Source organism: Haemorhous mexicanus, chromosome 16 (genome assembly GCF_027477595.1).
Source record: "Haemorhous mexicanus isolate bHaeMex1 chromosome 16, bHaeMex1.pri, whole genome shotgun sequence".
NCBI lineage: Eukaryota > Metazoa > Chordata > Aves > Passeriformes > Fringillidae > Haemorhous > Haemorhous mexicanus.
In genome coordinates this window covers 5,379,292-5,398,424 of record NC_082356.1, presented here as the reverse complement: position 1 = coordinate 5,398,424, position 19,133 = coordinate 5,379,292, and the positions used below count along the sequence as shown (strand labels likewise).

General features: G+C 53.3%; 1 long non-coding RNA gene and 1 pseudogene across 1 annotated transcript; one reads left to right on the top strand and one right to left on the bottom strand.

The window, feature by feature from the left end:
• The window catches only part of LOC132334605 (zinc finger protein 850-like), a 144,689-nt pseudogene that overhangs the window by 9,095 nt on the left and 116,461 nt on the right, over window positions 1–19,133 (bottom strand).
• On the top strand, window positions 11,379–12,976 carry LOC132334913 (uncharacterized). The gene is made up of 2 exons (XR_009488558.1): window positions 11,379–11,443; window positions 11,734–12,976. It is a non-coding gene; the product is annotated as an uncharacterized LOC132334913 (long non-coding RNA).

Here is a 19,133-nt window from a genome sequence, read left to right as displayed (position 1 = left end):
AATGGGGAGCAGCTGCCAGTCCAGACCTGATTCTGACACCTGGAAAAAAGGTGAGCTGCTGGGAACAATGGGAAATAATTTAACAAGTGAAGAACAGATTGTTTTATATACATGGAAAACGTCCTTAAAAAGAAAAGGAGTTAAAACAACAGACTATGCTCTGCATAGTATTTAATTATGGGCAAAGTCTCAAAATTTTAAGACTGATGTAACTACTGCTTTTAGTGTTAGAGCTTGGAAAGAAGTTGGAGAAAAACTCTGGAAGTAATTCAGAATGGGGATAAAGCAGCTGCAGATTTATCTCCTACTTGGAGGTTGCTTTATAACACCTTAAAGGAGTGGAAAGCAGAGCAGGACAAGAAAGACCTGGAGGAGGAACTCGTAGCTGCTGGGGAGCAGCAAAGGGAAGAAGCTCAGCCTGAGTGTTCTGCTGGGATTTTTTCTGCAGAGACTGTTGCCGGGTCTGTTGCTATGGGAAAAGTTGATAAGGCTTCTTCGTGTTTGTCTGCAAAAGGCTTCAAATCCACGTACCCCTCCCCCATAGAGCCACTAGCTGAACTTAATGTTAAATCTAACTCTGAGTCCTCGGCACAGTGGCCGGCTAAGATGACCTTAAAAAAGAAATAAATTGAGCCATCTGCTCCTTTGCTTGATTCTGACTCTGAACTGCATGAACACATGGAAATATTAACTCTTTCTCCTCCTTTGTTTTCTGATTCTGATAGTGACCATGAGGAAATTACAGGGGTTAAAAGGTCTGACTTAATGCATACTTCTGTTTGCTGTAAAACTGGTAATAGAAATAAGCTTTGTAGAACTGGTAGTAGAAATAACCTTGATAAAACTGGTAGTAGAATTAAGCTTGGTGTTTCAAAAGCTCAGCCTTCTGATAATGTCACTGTAACTGTTCGTGATTCTTTTCGGTGCTGGGAATATGTTAAAAGGAAAGCAGTTGAGATAGGAGACTGGGATTTAATGGAGAAAATAGGCACACCAAAGGGCTTGGATGCTCTTGATATGGATGCTAATAGTGTTGCTACTAGTGTTGGTAATGGTAAAATGGCTTTTTCTGTGTTTAAAGCAGTTCCTAATTCAGGATGAAGTGATAGTCATGAGGTTTTTGCATGGAAGGTTGTGCAGGATCTTCAGTCTAAAGTAGCTAAATTTGGTATTAATTCTGCTGAAGTAATGCAATTAATTCGTATTGTTAATACAGATTTGCTGTCTCCTTATGATATTGTGCATTTGGCAACTGTTTTGTTTCAACCAGTGCAGTATAACGTATTTCAAGAAAATTGGAGGCAATTAGCTGAGCGAACAGCTTTAGATAAAATGAAACTACCTCAGCAGGACCCTCGTCATGCTGTAGGAGTTGATGTTTTGCTTGGTCAAGGGCCTTTTTCTAATCCAGATTTACAGGCATGGTGGGATCCCCTGGTTTTAACACAGGCTCAACAATTAGGTGTGAACGCTATAAAACAATGGAAATGGCAGATCCAAAACAAAAATATGTCACTATAAAACAAGGTCTTAAAGAACCTTTTCTGCAATTTGTAGAAAAAATTGCTGCAGCAATTGAAAAACAGGTAGAGGATGAGAAATTAAGGGAGATTCTATGTAGGCAATTAGCCACTGGCACAATGTGGGAACTGTTCCTCCTCACCTCCTCCCTCATCTCCTCTCTGAGTTCTTGGACTACAGCAGAGACATGAGCCTGCATCAGGCCATTGATCATACTTTCATAATTTCTAAGCTTGTTGGCAACAGAGCCCACTGTCTCTCGGTTGGTATTGGCATTAATTATTGCAATGAAGGTGGTGTATTGAGATGGCCCCAGATTTGCCAGACTCCAACACATTTGCCCTGTGCACCTGACCTTGTCGGGGTCATTATCATGCTGTCCATCCCTCCCAAAGAGAACCTCCAATACTGACACTTCTCTCAGCTGCTGGATCCCTTCCTCCCCCCTCAGAGGGTCTTCCAGCACATTCTATGGTGGTGCTCCTGCATTCCCTCCCTGCGGACAAACCTCTCTCTGGAACTCACTAAAAGTTGCTCCCAGAGGGAAAGGGAGCCTGGCTCCCTTACAAAAATCTGATTCATACCTGACTCCTGGGTCAAGGGTCCCAGATTCCTTGCCTCACCACCATCCAGTTGCACACCTGTACCCATAAGGTCCCAGACCCAGAGTAACCAGATTGTACAAGCCTCACATCCCCTTTGTACAATGTCTTTGTGCAGATTACAGAGACTTTTGTACATCAGGGACTCAGTGATGATCTCAACTCTTGTCTCTCCTGTGGGTTGTGAGTGCCCTCATTTCTTATCCTCATCTGGGTGCTCTGGCTTCATCTTAGATCTCCTTGTTTCCACTGGGGCAACTGCTGCTGGCTGTGATTGCCTTTGCAGTTCAGCTGGAACCTGGACAGTTGTAACATCTGTGGGTTCCACTGCTGCACCATCAGACTCTCCCTCTTTGAGGCAGGGGAAGGGTTTTTCACCAGCTGTGGAAATGTACTCCTTCAGCATCTGGCCCATCTTTTTCACTAGAACCCCCACCCAACCTGGGTGGTTCATTTCTGAGATGGGCTGTGGGGCAGGGTCAGGCTCTGGGGCAGCAGGATCCCTTGTCTCTGGGGTAGGTGTCAGCATGGTTATCCAGGTTAATCTTCCCTTATCTCTGAATGCTAAATGTAACAGGCCTATCAGCAACACCAACCACTGTATGGTATCATTAGCATTTAGAGTGGATCTGAACCCTTTGAAAACTGGTGGGGCAGACCCAAAGAGCTGGGTGAATGGCTGGGAGAAAATTTCCCCCAGTGTCATTTCCTCACAGTAAGTACCATTATTAAAGTAACCCCAAAACATACACTTAGTGTCTGATAGCTCTGAATCCATGTGCCTGCCTTCCAGAGAAAGTTAAAAATCCATTAATTCCTCACCTTATTAAGCCATAAAGCAAACTGGATAATAGCCACAGCAGCCTTAGCTATGGTTACCCTGTGTTCCCAGGCGTGGCCAGGCTGCTCCTGATGGGGCAGAAGGAAGAGCTCCAGGCCCTCTGTGAGGGTGGTGAGGGCAGTGGGCTGTCAGCAGGGGCTGGCTGGGTGAGCTGCAATCCCTGGGCAGGGAGCTGCAATCCCTGCCCTGGCTGTGGTGGGCTTTGCTCCTTGTGTGGATGAGGGGTGCTGTGGGCAGAGCACACAGAGATTTCAGGGATGTGGGCAGGGGATTCATGGCCAGCACCTTGCAGCTGATCCCCTTGGCCCCTCCTCTCTTGTGGCCATGGCAAGAGCTGGGTGGGATGGCTCTGGCAGAAAGGTCTCCTTGGATTCCTGCACATCCAGGTTCTGACTGTGGCTCTGTTCCTGTCTCTTTCAGCCCTTCAAGGCCTGAGTGAATACAACAGCCCCTCCTGCATAAGCATATTTGTTCAGGTGATGTTTGAGGGAAGAGCTGAACTACTTTCATCTGCTGGCTCAGAAGAACCAGTATCTCTTTAAGACCTCCAGATCTCTTGGAAGGTGAGACCACCTGGAGACGTGAGGAGATCAGCTGGAGCTCCAGGCACAGCTGATGACTGGCACAGCTGAGCCTGTGGGAAGCTCCCATAGCTCCTGCCTTCTCTCTTGCTGTTGACAGCCCTCAGAACCTGCCCATCCCCTTTCTTCCCTCCCAGCTCATCCCTTTGCTTTGCCTTCCATTAATAAACAGTTTGGCTTCTTTGCTTTACCTGCATCTCTGTGGAGCTGGAACGATGCAAATCCAGAGCCCTGGGACACACAGGCCCCTCCTGCCATTCTCTTCCACACCGTGTTTTGTGCACAGACACAGAGGAACGAGGGCAGATCAGGCTGGAAAGGTCCCTGTGCTAAAAGTCCAGTTCCACAACGCTGTGGAGTTACAGATCTTGCTGAGCACCCTGGAGCCCCTGGACTTTGGAAGAGCAAACCTGAGAATGCTCTGAACCCACCTATGAGGGATTCCATGGAAAGCATCCATGGAGGGCAAAGGAGCTTGGAATGCTGGAAGGTTTCAAGAACAGCTTCCTGAAAGCACAGCAGTGCTCCATCCCTGCACAGGATCAGGAAGAGGGCAGAACCAGAGACCATCTGGGCTTAACAGAGAGCTTTGGGTGTGCCTAAGGGCAAATGAAGCAGCAGCAGGGTGCCTGAGACTCGGAGGCGCGACCGTGCCAGTGCCTGGAGTGCTGTCAGGCAGTGCTGGGATCCCAGGTGTGGTTCTGGTCCCCACAACCAAGGAATGGCAGCCCCAGGCTCAGACCCAGTCAGAAAGCCAACCAAGTGAGACCAGAGGGAGGGCACCCTTCCAGTTTCTCTTGGGCATGGCTGCAAAACAGCCCCTGCTGCTTCTTCCTCCGCCTGTGTTTGGGGTGTGCTGGTGGCAGAGCCAGCCAGGTTGTGCTCTGCCTTCCAAAGCCTGTTGGGAGCCAGCATGAAAAGCTCTGCGTGCACAGCCGAGAGTCCTGGAAGGTGCTGGCAAGAGCGTCCTGCAGGAACAGGGCTCTGGGCTCTGGCTGGGAACAGCCTGGTTTTGCTGCTGTGACCGCAGGCAGGAGTTGAGGCAGGTGAAGAGGCAGCGGGCAGCTTGTGTTTGTAGAGGGCCTGGGGCTGCACCTCTGAACCTCCACCTGGAAACACACTTGGGGGAATACGAGCTAGAGCTGGAGTGCCTGTCCTGAAAGGACCTGAAGCCATTCAGCCTTGCCAGCTTTTCTTAAGAGTGTATTGGTGTTCCCCAGGAAAGCTACACATTTGGGGAAATGCCTTTGGAGGAAAGGGGCTTGCTTCTCAAGGAAAGTGCTTCCCAGGGAGCTCCCAGTGAGGTGGGAAGGGTGATCCAGGAACCATAGGCCTGGCAGCCTGAGCTTGCCACAGAAGAAGGTATTGGGGCAGATCCTTCTGAGTGCCATCCCCTGGCATGTGCAGGGAACCAGGGGGTCTGCTGGAGGGTGGGAAAGCTCTGCAGAGGGACAGGGACAGCTGGGGGTCCTGGCGGGGTGTTGAGAGCTTCTGTGTGGTAATTTGGGGGTGTTGGTGTTTGTGGGTTGTTGGGGAAGGAGTTGTCTGGAAGGTGAGAAGTGTAGGCTGGAATTTGAGTCAGATTTAAAGCAGCATCTGTGGTTTGGCACAGATTTGGTTACAGAGGGCAGAAAGAATATCTGTGACTATTCTTGTTCATGGTCCTGATTTTCCTGCAGGGAACAAGAGGGGAGAGCTGTACTTTACTGGCCACTTAGATATCTGTACCAGGGGGAGGATTAGCCCTTTTGCCATCTACTCATTTGTTTGGGCTACTATTGTAACACTGAGTGGATTTTAATTTCTTGAGAGCTTTTATTCTTTAAGAGAATTAGGATAATATCATCCCTTCACAGAAAACCATTTGCAAACCAAAGAATGGCCCTTTTTTTACCTCTGTGCAGTGTTATTTTAAGTGACTCTCAGTGGATGATGTTAAGGCAAATGAGTTGCTGCTTTGAGACAGAAAGCAGAATTCCAACTCGTCACGTTCTCAGGCCATCCCAATGAAGTTGGGAAGTTTGCAACTTTTTGGAACTACTTGAGTTCAGCAACGGGAAGTAATGCTTTTCTGAAGTGAGGATTCCTGAATGCCAGATTCTTCTGTGCCTTTGCCACTAAGGTGTTTTTGTGCTGAAGGAAATTACTTCAATGAGAAAATCATTTCAGCATGGAGTGAGAACTTCTGACCCAGACCAAGCGTTGCCAGCAGTGTCTCCAGGTGCTCCTGCCAACAGCCCCTGCAGGAAGGAGCACAGTCCCCAGTGCCTGTGGGCTTTGGCTCCCTCTGGCACAGAAGCCCCCCAGGGGCACAGGTCTCTGGGACAGGAGATGGGCACCAGCGCTGCCAGGGCTCGGAGGGTGGCAGGTCTGCTTGAGCAGGGACTCTGCCACACCTGCTGATGTCAGCGCTCCCCAGGCCACAGGGCCCAGAGCAGGATTCATACCCTGGCCCCCACGTTCCATGTCCGTGTCACACCTGTGGGTTTAGGATGGCCACTGGCCAGGATGTGTCCCAAGGAGGCCGAGCCAGCTTCTGTGGAAGGCCCTGTGCCCTGCCCAGCAGAGCCCTTGGGGTTACTTCTGCTGCCCTGAGCCCACAGAGCAGGGCAGCGTTTGCTGATGGTTTGAGCTGTTCCTAAAGACCCTGTTGGGCTGTCTTAGACATCTGGGGTGAGAGATTCCTTCAACCTGGGCCACTTTGGGTGGGCTGGGGGTGGCCCCAGGGCAAGGGGCAGTGTGTGCAGGGGCCCTTTGTGACACGGAGCAGCATGGGCACCGTGGCATAGAACGGGTGTCCAAGGGCCCTTTGTGACACGTGGTGACATAGGAGCTGGCAGTGACAAGAGCACACCACAGTGCTCAGAGCACACAACGGAACAGGACAGGACAGAGCGGTGCCGTGAGGAGCCCCCACACAGCGCGCTCGTTCGTGTCCAAACCGGAGCCTTTCCAAGGTGTTATTCCTGCAGCTGAGCTCGAGACCAGACCACAGGACTTGCCGACCCGTGGTCTCCCTGAGCCTTCTCTTCTGCAGGTGCCCTTGAGGGCAGAGCGTGGGATTTGGTGCCCTAGAGGCATCTCCCATCCCTGCTGCCAGTGCCCTCGAGGCCAGACCACAACCCTTGACAGGAGTCTCCTGTCCTTGTGGCAGGAGCCCTTGGGACCGAGTGCAGGACTTGCTGTCCTGTTGCCTTCCTGAGGCTTCTTACTTGAAGGTGCCTTCCAGGCACCACTGCAGGACTTGCTGACTCTGAGCTTTTCTGAGGCATCTCTCCTGCAAATACCAACAAATCCAGTCAGAGACATGGAGCAGAGACCCCTGAGAGTGCCCAAGCTGGCCTGGGTAGAGGAGGAGGAGGAGGAGGAAGAAGGCCCTGGAGCTGCCCCAGCACAGGAGACTGAAGAGGTGGTGCCGTTCCAGCCACCGCAGGAGGGTGAGTGGCAGAGCTGAGCTGCAGGACTGGTGCCTGCAGCTGGCTTGACCCAATGCCATGCCATGCCATGCCATACCATGCCATGCCATACCATGCCATGCCATCCCCTGGGGACATGCCTACGGACAGGACAGAAGAGGGGCCAGGCAAACACCCCGCAGTGGCCGTGCTCCATCCTCCTGGGACTTCCTAGGGCTCTCCCTGCCTGGGGAGAGCAGGACTGGGCTGTGTTCTTCGGCCTCTCCCGCAGCCCCTCAGCTCTGTCTGCGCTCACTCTTTGCCAGATGAAGCCCTGGAGCGCACGGGAGAGCAGGAATCCAGCCATGGCCGCTTCCGCAGCACAGCTCAGGTACCTGCAGCCATCCCCACCTGTGCTGGGCCTGCTTTCCCTGCTCAGCCGAGCACCATGTGTGCAGCATTCCATGAAACATCCCTGCCTCCCTGCCCTTCTCCTACAGTTCATCTGCCAATTCATGAAGAGAATGCAGGAGGAAGAGACCATCGCCATGGGCACTGGGCTCAGACCATACTCACCCATTTTCCAGACTAAGACCAGTGCTGCCCTGCTGTGTATGCTTGTAGAGGAAGATTTTTACAATCCAACGCAAGTAAGCAGCCTGTGGGCTGGGTTTGATTCTCCCAAAAATTGCTTGGCCTCCCAAGCCATTCATGCTGGTTGCTGTGAGCCTTTGAGGCCACATGGCAGTGTGGTGGCAAGGGAAGCACTTCTCTGGGGACACTGGGGGACATTCCTCCTTCTGGCAGCTTTCCAAGTCTCCCTTGGCCTTCTCCAGGTGCCTGCCATGGTGAGGTACATCCACCAGTGGCTCATGGCCAATGATTCTGACGTGCACAGGCTGGACAAGCCTCTGCTGGATCTCACAGAAGCACAGCCAGATGACGCAGTGGTGACGCTCCTGCGTCTGGCCCCGTCCTGTGACAGGTATGGGGCCCACCTGCCCAGAGGGCTCAGGGCTCCCCAGCCCATCAGCCTGTACAGCCTGTCCCAGGTGTCTGACCAACAGAGAGTTCCAGGGCCCTCTGGCTGCTCCCTTTCCCAGCCCTGGCATGTCAGCCCCTGAGCCTGCTGCCATGCTCCCTCCCTGCCCCTCAGAGCTCTGTCCCCAACGGGCTGGGCTGCCTGGGTGCTGCTGGCGAGGGGCAGTGGGCAGAGGCAGAACTGGCAGCCAGCTCAGCTCCCCCTCGGTGCTCTGTCTGAGACTACCTGAGACGGAGCTCTAACCCCGCAGAGCTGCCATGGCCATGTGGAAGACCATCATGGGCTCAGCCAGGACTGTGGAGCTGGTGCAGCTGACACTCCTGGATGTGCTGGGGAGCTGGCCAGAGCACAGCACGTGCACCTCCGATGGGGACGAAACGGGTGTCTTTGCCCTGGCTGTGAGTTTCTGACACTGGCCTTTGCTCTCCATCCCCCTTCCCCCACTGCATCTCCCTGCCTCAGGCGCTGGCCTCAAACCTGGCCCAGGGGCAGCTTCAGGCCTGCCAGGCCCCGTGCTCCCCCTGTGTCTCTCTCGGCCTCTTCCTGCCAAGCTCGGGCCCTGCCACACGGACACCTCAGCACTGAGCACTGTCTCAGGGGTCTTTGTTCTTTGCAGGCAACTGTGGTGATGTGGAAGATCCTCCAGGTGCCCTGTATCCCACGTATATTGAAGGTGTATTTCCCCCGCCTCTTTGTGCATCTGCTCTTCCAAGTGTTCTTCAGCACTCTGGATATGCCAGAGGAGGTCGATACCTTCTGGAAGGGATGCCAGGAAGAGCACGGCCTTGCCACCAGCCCAAACAGGTGCTCCATCCTGTTTCCCTGCCACGTGGCCTGCGAAGGAGCCAGTGCTGCCAGTGTGACCTGGGCTTTGCTCTGCACACAGGTTTGCAGTGCAGACCCTGAAGTCCCTGCTCTGCCTTCTGCGGTGTGAGGATGTGGTGGTGGCAATGGAACGCAGGCGTGGCTGGGACACGCTGCTCTCTGTTGACACCCACCACTTTGCCGTGGCTCTGCTGGGCAGGTGAGACCCCTTCTCCCCACTGCCTCTGACATTTGTGCTCTGTGCCCAGGTGCCCCACACAGTCCCCGTGGTCGTGGGCTACAGGGCCCTGTCACTGAGGAATGGCCAAGCACACTGGGAAAGGCAGGGAGAGGAGGGTGCCCATGAGCAACCAACTCCCACATGGCCCAGGGCTCCTTGCTGGAAGGCTGGTGGGGAAAGATTTCAACTCTGTGAGTCACTCCTGGCAGAGGTTTGCCCACTGGCTCAGGGTCTTGTTTCCTTTTTCCTCTTGTCAGAGAAATTTGCCAATCAGACATACACTTTTGTTCCGAGATTGCATTCTACCTGCTCAGCATGCTCGGCAAAGAAATGCCATACTGGGATTTCCCTGCCCTGGCATTCCTTGTGGAGGTGAGCCTCAAGGCCAGCACTGCCTTGCTGAGCTGCCTCCCAGCTCTCTGCCCTCTCGTAGCCACAGCTGCCAGGACAGTGCCCATGCCCTGTGCTGCTGCCTGGGCCCAGCCCTGTGCGGTTCCGGGCTCCTGCCGGCTGGGTCCCCTGTCACTGCCCTGTGCCTTTCAGGTCCTCGAGTGCCTGGACTTGAGGGAATGCAGTGACAGTGTTCTGGAGATCATGTCAGAGAACCTGCAGAGCGAGCACAGGGCGAGGCGTTACTTGGCCCTCAGAGGCCTCGTAGTGCTGGGCAAGAATCCCTTGATGGTGAGGAGGGGACAGTGGCTGAAGCCATGCAGGCAGCGTGGGGCTGGGCAACGCAGTCGCTTGGCCTTGCCTGGGCTTTGGGTGCTGGGGCAGCTGCTCCCAGCTCTCCTGCCTCCTGCTTCAGCTGCCCGAGTGCTTTGGGAAAGGCCTTTGGCCTCTGGGCCCAGCAGCAGCAGGGTGGTGTTTCACAAACTTGTGTTCCATGCAGGCTGAAAAAATGGGGAGCCTGACTGAAAGTCTCGTGGAGCTCCTGGAGGAAAATGATAGTGACATGGTCAGGATGACCATTCTTCTACTCAGATATTTGCTCCTGGATAATGGTGCCCAAATACCCACCCCCATCGCTCTGCAGCTGGCTGAGGCGCTCCTGCCACTCTTTGACTGCGTAAGGCTCTGTGCCCACGGCCACTGGCTGCTGCCCGGACACTCGGTGCCCTGTGGAGATGCAGCCCTGTGCCCTGGGGGGTCTGAAGCAGCTGATGCTGAGGTCTTTTGCCCTTGCTTTCATACAGGATGATAGCCAGGTGCAGCTGAGCTCCATGTGTGTCTTTCAAGAGATGCTGGACTTATTAACGCCAGAGGGAAGAAAAGCCCTGAAGTCACACGTGCGCCAGAGCCTGCTCCCACTCTACTTCCACTGCCATGATGAGAATCAGCTTGTAGCTGAGGTGAGGACTTGTGGCTGGCTGCTGTCCCCACGGGAGGGGGCTGGGCTGCCTTCTGCCCTGGCACTTTGCGGGCTGCAGCCTCCTCCAGGCTGTGGCACTGGGATGCTCCTGTGCCCTGGCCTGTGGGGCCATCTCCACATCTCTGCTGCTCCCCAGGCCTCCCGGGAAATGCTGCATTCTTCAGCCAGATTCCTGAAGAGGAGGGATCTCGATCAAGTGCTACAGGCGGATCAGACATGGAGGTTTGGCGAGAGCCTGGTAAGGACTGCCAAGTTTCCCTGGCCTCAGCCTGGAGAAGGCCCCCGAGGGCGGTGCTCAGTGTGCGGGGCGGGCAGCTGTGCCCCTGCCCGCTGCTGCACGCCGAGGCCGCGCAGGCTCTTCTCCAGGCTCCCGTGGGCCCGAGCCGGGTGCCCGTGGAGCCTCGGCCCGGCGGAGCTGCGGGGCGGGCCGGCACCGCGGCTCCCCGGGCAGCAGCCGGCCCTCTGCCCCTCCCCTCGGGAGCCCGGCGCCAGCGGCTGCTGGCCGCGCCTCAGGGCTGTGCGGGCAGGGGAGGCCGGGGCTGGGCGCAGGCAGCGCCCGGCCGAGGGGCTGAGCCCGCGCCAACCCTTCCTTCCCTCCCGCCGCTCTCTCCAGCTGGCAGAGGACAGGAGCGGAGCGGCCGAGCACCTGCGCCGGGCCCTGCGCTACCTGCAGAGCCCACAGGAGCCCCTGCGAGAGGCGGCCATCAGGTTCATGGGTGAGCCACGAGCCCGGGCTCCCTCCCCGGCCCGCCGCAGCTCGGCCCCAGCCCCGCCTGCTGCCCCGGCAGTGCCGGCCGGGCCCGGCGCCGTGGAGCCCCGGCTGGCCTCGGCGCTGCTGCCGCCCTCTGGCAGCCGTGCCCTTGGGCGGCAGCGTGCAGCCAGGGCCCGGGCTGAGCCCTGCCGGGCCAGCAGGCCGTGTGGCCACAGCGCCGGCAGCGCCGCTGGCAGGGAGCTGTGCCGCTGGGGCTGTGACAGACTCTGTGTTCACAGGGATGGCTGGGCAGTACCTGAGGGGGAAGAAGGAAGAGCTCCAGCTGATCTGCACTGGTGAGTGAGGGCAGCGGGCTGGCAGTGGGGGCTGGTGGGGGCAGCTGCAAGCCCTGCCCCGGCTGCAGAGGGCTCTGCTCCCTGTGCGGACGAGGGGCAGCGTGGGCAGAGCACACAGAGATTTCAGGACCACGTGGGGGATTCGTGGCCAGCAGCTTCGGGCTGGTCCTGTTGGTCCCTGCTTCCTCCTGGCCATGCCTAGAGCCGGCTGGGATGGCCCTGGCAGGGGGCTCTCCTCGGGTCTCTGCCAATCTGGGATCTGACCATGGCTCTGTTGCTCTCTCTTTCAGCCCTTGAACACCTGACAGAGGACATCAGCAGTGCCGTGTCAGACATGGCACTTCAAACATTGTATGTCCTCTGGGCACTGCAGAGTGAGCGATATACCCTCTTCCAGAGGCTGCAAGATCAATTCCGCAGGACATGGAGGACATGGCCTCGTCTGTCGGGGCTCGACTGGCTGCGCTGCTGGAGCTCTGCAGAGAGCTGATCCCAGAGGCTCTGTCTGCTGGGGCCACCTGAGCCAGCAGGAATTCTCAGTTTCTTTAGGATTGTTCTTCTTTTTGTTTTTTTTCTTTAGTCTATGAATATAGACTGTGTTATAATACACAGACTCCCAGGAGTTTTCTTTTGCTGCCCAGGGTCTGCAGGTCATAGGGGAAGAGGGGGAAAAGGGTGCCTGGGCTCAGCCAGCTGCCCAGACGTGCAGTGTAGCAGGGAAAATGGTCAGAAGGCCCTTGGCCTTTGGTGGTTCTTCTGAAGCCTTTGTGCTGCTGACAGAGTGGCTGGGCAGGGGCCGGAGCTGCAGGGATCCTAGGATCCTACGAGTGTTCCGAGTGTGGGAAGAGGTTTCGGATCAGCTCCAGTCTCATCCTGCACTATCAGATTCACTCAGAGGAGAGGCCCTTCCTCTGCCCTGACTGTGGGAAGGGATTCAAGTGCAACTCCACCCTCATCACCCACCGGCACATCCACACTGGGGAGAGGCCCTACGAGTGTCCCCAGTGTGGGAAGAACTTCTCACAGAGCTCTACCTTGACCAAACACCAACGGAGGCACCGGTAAGGGAAGCCCTGCGAGTGCCCCGAGTGCAGGAAGAGCTTAGTGCGCTGCTCCAGCTCCATCCCCCACTGGAGGAGCCACTTTGGGCACAGCCCTGGTCACCCACATTCCCTGTGATCCATTTTGGGAACACACCTGGCTGCTTATCCATGTGTTTGGCCTTAATTTTTTTCTCTTCTCCATCTCTCTGTACTCCAAAAGCCAAGAGGGATCGATCTGTCGCCTCAAATCCCACTGAAAAGAACTGTATTTTTACCCAAAATGGCTCAATTCCACCTCAAATTTCTTGTTCCCTCCTCAAAAAAAGTCAGTCCCAGGCCAAATTCGCTCCATGCCACAGCTGCCAGGCTGAGATGGAGTTGGGAGGAGATTGGGAGAAGTGGGATCCCAGTTTGGAGCAGTGGGATGGGGATTGTGTGGGGCTGGCTGGGTGGGATGTATTTGATAGCAAATAAAACTTTCAGAGTTACTGATTTCTGTCCTGTTCATTTTCAGTCAGTTCTGTTTGCAGTGATGCCTTCTCAGCTGATTAAATTCCTGTAAAAATCCCATTTTTCTAAATCATCTAACCCAAACATTTTTCTAAATCATCTAACCCAAACAACCCAAAAACCAATATCCAAATAAAACCACCCACACACAATTTTTTAAAAATAATTTTAATTTTTTAAGAGTACTTAAGGATGTTATTAAAGTTTAATTGTTTGGTTAAAATGTGTGAGAAATTATAGTGGTGTTTGATTTTGTGTTTAGTATATTTGTAATATGAATTGTTTAACTAAGGTGTGTTAGATTGCATGTTAGTTTTTTTAGATATTTTTTATCTGAAGTATATTAGCCATTGAGTTAAAACTTTCAAAAGTTATTTCTTGGTATATAATTTGTTTATATAAATTTATTGGTAATGTTATAGTAATAGGTTTTGCTGTTTTGGGTTGAATCATTATTGGAATATCGTAAGTAAGAGTTGAAATTACTATATTTCATTTTCATCATTATTATTTCATTTTATTTATTATTTCTTTATTTATAATTTTATTCTAATGTTTTGAGATGATAGGAAGGAAATTCTAGGGCAGGAACATTGTTTCCTGGCTTGGAACTGGAATTCCAGACTCTGGGAGTGTGTGCAGGACCACACAGACTGGGATCAAATATGGACTGGGATCAAATATGGGCTGGGATCAAATATGGACTAGGATCCTATGAACAGGGACTGCACAGAGTGGGACCATATGGATCAGGACTACACAGACTGGGATAAACTGGACTGGGATCAAATATGGGCTGGGATCACATGGACGGGGATCACATGGACAGGGATCCTGGGGATCAGAACCCTCCAGACCGGGATAGCCTGGAGTGGGATCAAATATGGACTGGGACCATATGGGCTGGGCTCCTATGGATTGGGACCACACAGACTGGGATATACTGGACTGAGATTATACGGACTGGGATCACCTTGACTGGGATCCTATGGACTGGGATTCTAGGGAGTGGGACCATATGGATCAGGACCACACAGACTGGGATCAACTTGTATGGGATCAAATACGGGCTGGGACCATTTTTTAAACTAACTTTGTTATAAAGATATAGTTTTTATTTCCATTGTTAATTAAGCTTAGAGAAATAGCTGCTTGTGTTAAATGCCTGCTGGGATGGGATAACATCCAATGCACACAGGATGAGGACACCTGCACAGATCTGCCAACTATCAGCACTCCCCATCTGAAGGCAGAGTGGACCAAGGCCCAAAAACTGGAGGTGATAAAGAGAAGGAGCCAAAACCACAGCCAAAAAACCACACATGCTCTGAAAAGGCAGACCCAAGGAGGGGCCAGGTAGAAGAGTTCCTGGAATATGTAAACAAGTTTATGGATATGCATGAGGGTCTATGAATATGCAACAGGCTGGTGTAAGGAGAAAGGTATTTCAGGGGATCCCCGAAGGGAACAGGGTGCTCCTGGCTGAGTGCCAAGATGCACCCGGCCGTAATAACCATGGTCCTCCATGGTCCTGGTCTCCCATTGTCCTTTATTAAACTTTTTACATTTTCAAAGGAGGATGAACGTGTTTCTCTGCACTGAGAATGTCCTCGTCGACCTGGCCACGGGTGAGGCGAAGCTCATTGACTTCAGGTGCAGCACGATCCTGCAGGACACATTCTACACCCGGCTGTCAGGTGAGCCCAAAGCCGGGGCCCAGCCAGGCAGCAGGGGTTCCCCCGTTTGCTGGAATAGGGGGAAGAGGGAGGAAGGGAGGGCGGGAGAGGGATCCTTCTTCAGCCAGCTGAAGCCAAGTTGCTTTTTGGCAAGGCAGGGGCTGGCTGGGAGGGAGGGAAGGAGGGAGGGAGGGAGCAGGATATGCCTGATGAGCTGTGCCCGTGTCCCATAGGAACGCCGGAGTACAGCCCACCGGAGTGGATCCTCTTTGGCTGCTACCATGGCCAGCCAGCCACCATCTGGTCCCTGGGCATCCTGCTCTATGAGCTGGTCTGTGGGCACCTTCCTTTCCACACCAAGGAGGACATCGTCCGGGGCCAGCTCTGCTTCCCCGCCCGGGTGTCTCAAGGTGGGGATGCGCCTTCAAGGCACGAGGGGAAGAACGGGGTTGGGAGGGGCAGCTGGCACAGAAGCGTCCTGCTCTTGCAGCTGGTGAGGAGGTGGATCTCCTGGGCTTAGCTGGAGGAGGTGGCACCTGTGCCTCTGTGCTGGTGTCCTCTGCAAGAGAGGATCGATGGGAAGCTTTTGGCTGCAGCTCTGAGCACTCCTGGTGTGGCCTGAGCACTGTGGAATGTGGGAGAGCATGGACAGGAGCTTTGTCCCGCTGAGCGGCGATTTCTGGTTTCTCTCCACAGAGTGCCAGCACCTCATCAGGTGGTGTTTATGCAAGGACCCCACAGACAGACCATCTCTGGAGGAGCTTTTCGAGCATTCTTGGCTGCAGGAGCCCTGCCTGGCCCAGGAGACAGCAGAGCTGCATCCCTGTGCACAGTAGATCCAGGAACCCAGCAAGTAGCAGTGGAACACGTCTCGTGGCGCTGGAAGAAAAGCCCAGAGCGTTTCCCTGCGGCTGTGGTGCAGAGGAGAGAGCACAGCCGAGGAGATGCTTCCACTGGTCCCCGGCGAGCTGTGGAGGGAGCGGCTCCGAGCTCCCCGTCCTATTGGAGAAGTGGTGGCAGTGCAGTGAAGGTGCCACGGACTGGGACAGGGGAAACATCCCCCTGCAGCTCAGTGGCATCGTGATGTCGCTGCAAGTTGAGGCACAGCTGGCGTGTTCTTCTGGAGCACAACGTGGAGCTGGGAACACCATCCTGGAGCTGGCCGCTGGCAGGGCAGAGCCGATGGGCTTTGGCTGCGGCCCCTGACTGGAGGACACGCTCTGTGCCCTGATGAAATCAAGATGAGTCCCCAGCCGGCGCAGGGGTGGGGGGATGGTGGTGCTTCCAGGCAGGGCAGGGCTCGGCCTGACCCTGCGCCAGAGGTTCCCCGCTCGGTGGCACTGGGGAATATTAATTTTTATGCTGGCCGCCAAGCTGCTTCTTGGCGGGACAGGGGACAGATGTTGTGGAAGGGGAGCCGGCTGCTGGCCTTGCTGACAGCTTCTGCCGGCCAGCCTGGCAGGGGGTGAGGCGGGAGCAGCCAGCCTGACAAAAGCATCCATCCATGTGGATGGGGGACGGGTTCCGGAGCCGTGCCCCAGCTGGTCTGCTTTGCAGGCCCTTGAGGAAGGGGGCGCGTTTACATGTGGGAAAGGTGGGGATTTTCCCCACCTGTGGGCAGGTTTAATTCTCTCATGGAGCGGTCAGACCCTCCTCAGGCCTGTGAAACAGTGACAGGCTTTGTGCTTTTTCTTGTTTCCAGGTCTTGTTTTGAATTGACTTTCATGCAATTGTTCTCTCTTTTTCCCAGGAGGATTTCACCTGGTGCCCGGACCGGATGGGGAAGTGCCTGCAGCGTCTGTGGAGCACGTCCAGTGGCAGCACTACCCCAGGGGTCACGGTCTGCAGGGACAGCCCCTTTCAGAAGGACGAGGACCTGGTGCGTGATCGGCTCCTCTCCTGGCAGCAGCTCTCCAGAGGTGGGCACCCAGCTCCATAGCTCGGCTGGCAGAAGGGCTCTGGGCAGGCGGCAGCGGGCACACGGGCATCCCGCTCTTGCAGCTGCTGAGGAGTTGCTGTGCCGTGATTAGGCGGAGGAGGTGGAACATGGCCTGCCATGCTGCCCTTCTCTAAAAACAGAGACTAGGACTGGAGGTTTGGGCTCTAAGCACAGCCAGCAGCCTGGCCCAGGCACAGGCCACGGCGGGACAGGGGGACAGGAGCCTGCTGCGACTGACCGTGGCTCTCTGGTTTCTCTCCTCAGGCTGCCAGCACCTCATGCCATGGGAACGGCACCGCTCGGCCTGCCAGGCTCAGGGGGCTGGAGGGCAGCCCATGTTCATTTGCTGTCAAAGATAAATTATTTTGGGTTTTGTTTGTTATCGTCATCATCGGAGCGTTTCTTTCATCCTTTTCCAAGCTTTTGGCCTGTTGTGATAAATGGATGTGTTTCGTGCTAACAAAGTCTGGTGGTTTATACCAGCTGGACTCTATTGTGGTCTATACCATGTTTTATTTCCTGCATAGGTAAAATATCATGTATCAAATTTGATCAAAAAGAAAAATGAGGGAGTGTGAAAACCTGGATTTGTGGGACGTAGAAGATACCAAAATTCAGTCTTTAATAAAAAGCATGAGTTAATATTATCCAAAGAGAAGATGGGGGAAATTGTGATAAATGGATGTGGTTTGTGCTAACAAAATTGTAATTATATCAATATTTTGGGAAGAAAATTGGAAAGGTATATTTTATTAATGCTATGAAGCAGATGGGTTTCTTTGTAGATGATACATGTGGGAAACAGGGTACAGGAGATTGGAATTGGCCTTGATGAACAAAAGTTAGGAAGACTCCCAAGTCAGAATTGGCATCAAGACGAAGTTAAGACAACTCCCAGGACAGGATCGGCCATGACATGAATAACGTTGGGACAATTCCAGACAGGGAGTCTAAAACAGTGTTCTTATCTATAAAATAAAAAGGCTTAACTGGAGCATAGTGCTTACTTACACAACACAGGACTTGGGGCACATGCACAGCCTGTCAGGTTGTTCAGAGGACAGTGAGGAAGACTGTTGGCCTTCCTCCAAGAAGAGCCCCAGAGAGCCAGAAGCCCCCTTAGCCACAGCTGGAGCATGTGCTGTGAGTTTGGTGATGTTGATTTCAAGAATCAGAAACAGGAGGAGATTTACAGGAAAACATTGATGAATATGTATTAGCACACAGTACAGAAGTTATGTTTGGATCCTTTTGCCTTTTGCACATCAGGCAGGGTGGGAAGCCCTCCCTGTACCCTGATTGAGCAGTTTTGGTTATGCTTTATCCAAACCACTGCCAAATTTCCTTTTGTAACTACTGGATTCTATTTGATTGTATTATTTTATCTCAGTTAAAACTGCTGCTAAATTTTAGGTTTGTGGTTTATTAAATTAGACATATGGGACCCCATATATAACATCAGGAATATGACTTAATAGTTTACAAAACCAAAATGAATATTATTCAGCTAAATTAATGAGGAATAGAAAAGCATTCGGGACTTAATCACAAAGGATAAAGGAACAGAAATGATGATACTTGATTAAATGAATACGTTTTAACCTAATGAGTTAGTATTTTAGTCTCCTCTGGCTTTTGATCTTCCCCCCAGAAGGGGAGCAGTTCTTTGATCTCCTCTTCACGAGGGGCACAGTCCTTAGGGTTTGGTCATGGCTTTGGCATAGGGTGTTTTGTTTTGGATGATGATGACTGCCAAAAAACCCCCATAAAATCCCCTGCAGAACCCCGAAATTCCCTCAACTCCCCCCCCCCCCAACCCCCTTAGGATGAATTTGGATAATTTCAGGTAATTTGGGGTGGATTTGGGGGGGTTTTGGTACCTTGTGGAATCCAAAGTGGGTGTAGGATTCAAACCTACTAAAAATTCCCCCTAAAATTCCCCTAAAATCCTTCCATATCTCCCCCAAACTCCATCAGGATGGATTTGGAGGTAGTTTTGGGAATTTCAGGTAACTTTGGGTCAATTCTGGGTGGTTTTGGTAACTCCCGGACACCAGATTTGGTGTAGGATTCAAACCCAGCCAAAATCCCCCCAGAGCCCCTCAGGATGGGTTCTGAGGTAATTTTGGGTGGATTTGGGGTTAATTTTGGGTCCTTTTGTGAAGCAGCGAGGGCGCAGGGCTTGGAGTGGGGCTGAGCAGCGGGGCAGGAACCAGGGGAGGGAGGGAGGTGTGAACCCCCCCTGAGGATCCCCTGATGGGGACACCCCTAAAAAGTTCTGTGCCAGGATTGAGAAATGAACGGGACCTTTGGTTTTTTCAGTCTTCAGGCTGTTGTTCATTTTTCTCTTACCAAAAGTTCAGCACGCCGTCTGCACACCAGACTTAGCGTACAAAGAGAAGGCACCAAAAGTCATAGGACCCACAGGTTCAAGGTCTTTTAAAATGACTTTGTCCAATTAACTCTTAGAACACATTTTATTTCTACCTTTCTACAAGTAACTAATTCTTTGTTTGCCACTC